Here is a 1,944-nt window from a genome sequence, read left to right as displayed (position 1 = left end):
AACAAAGTATTATTTGTAGGTGATTTGACCACTTAAATACAAAACTGAAAACTATGAGCCTATTATTAGAAGTAAAAGAAGATGTGAGGGAGGAGACAGTGGAAAAATTAACATCAAAATTCAGCTTCTCTGCATAAAGATCACATGCCCAGTAATATAAGTGCCTGATAATAATCTTATTCTCTGCTCTAAATCCATAGAAAAATTGTAATTGTATTGAGACAGTAAAGATTTCAAAAAAGAGAAAGAGATGTAACCTGGAGCATGCAGATGGAAAGGAAGTAAATTTCATGAAAATATCCCAGACCATTTCTAAAAAGAAACAGGCAAATAACCATTATTTCCAACGTTAGGAAGTGCATCTGTAGCCGGGCGGTGGTGGCGCACGCCTTTAATCCCAGCACTTGGGAGGCAGAGGCAGGCGGATTTCTGAGTTTGAGAGTTCGAGGCTAGCCTGGTCTACAGAGTGAGTTCCAGGACAGCCAGGGCTACCCAGAGAAACCCTGTCTTGGGAAAAAAAAAAAAAGGAAGTGCATCTGTGTGGGAGGATGGTGTTGCTTGTATGATTCTGTGTGATTCTGCGAGTACTACCCAGCAGAAAGGGAAACCAAACATATCCAAGAAACCAGAATTTAGTGTAAACCTGAAATTGATTACATTAAATATGCATACACTAAACCCCAGAATAGCCACATGAAAAAAAATCTAAATATATATTGTGAGAAATCAGTATAGAAATTTAAATACTACATTAAAATGAATTTGCATAAAGTAAATCAGGAGGATGGGAAGAAAACTGCATTTGTAGATAACATTATTCTGTACATAGCCTGAAAGAATCTACTTAAAAATTATTAGCATAGATGAATTCAGGAGGGTGACAGGATACAAGATGTATGAGGAAAATGAGTTATAATCCATGGACTTAACAACTAATATTTGAAATTTAGGCCAAGAAAACTTTGATGCTCATAAAAGCATCAAAAATAAAGATTGAAAGAACTGGAAGGAAAGCATTCCACTTCATGAAAGATGAAGCCTTGGGAGGCAAACTGATCCCCACATACTCCTTGTGCGGCCAGCAGCAGACTTCTCCACAGAAACTGCACAGATGATGCTAACATCTGTAGAGCTGAGGTACAAAGGACCCTGAAAAGGAAAACAGCAAAATGAAGTCAAAGCTACTGCAGAGCAATGGCAGTCAAGACAGACTGGGCAGAGGATCCAGAAGTCAGTGCAAATGCCTGTGATTAGGGTGTCATCAGCAAGACAGCTAAGAGTTCTTGATGAAGAATGATCTCAGTAGAGGTGCCAGAACAGTGGGATGTCACAGACCAAAGTATGAAGTGCTCTCTTCATTCGCGCCATCTAAAACCATGTGGAAAGTGGGCTGGGATGTAAGTATATGAGCTGTAATGATCAAACTCTTGAAGTGGGAATACTCAATGATACAGTGCTTTGTAAAAGTCTGGCAACTGCTCAGCCAGAAAGCAGAAGACCCAGCACCTTCAGAAGGCCTGGGATTAAAATACGCACACACATAGAGATATGCAAGTGAACAGTTACCAAAGGTGGAATAAAAAAAAAGAAAAAAAAAACAGGTAAACAGGATGTGGCATGCTTATATAATGGCCATAAACAAATACTGAGAAAGGCTCATCTCTTAATTTTCTCCTAAGGAGACTGGGTCTTACTCAACAGACCAGGCTGGCCTTGAACTCAAGATCCTCCCACCTCAGCATCCATATTGCTTACATTTTTTTCAGATACATTAAAATATATTTATTTTGTGTGCAGGTACACACATACATATGGAGGCTGCCAAGGTCTTCTTCCACCACTCTTTACATTCATTCATCCACTTAAGTGTCTTACTAAACTCACAGCTTTCTATCTATCTATCTATCTATCTATCTATCTATCTATCTATCTATCTATCTATCT

This window comes from Grammomys surdaster, unplaced genomic scaffold, assembly GCF_004785775.1.
Source record: "Grammomys surdaster isolate TR1022 unplaced genomic scaffold, NIH_TR_1.0 1019, whole genome shotgun sequence".
Taxonomy (NCBI): domain Eukaryota; kingdom Metazoa; phylum Chordata; class Mammalia; order Rodentia; family Muridae; genus Grammomys; species Grammomys surdaster.
This window is presented reverse-complemented; position numbering follows the sequence as displayed.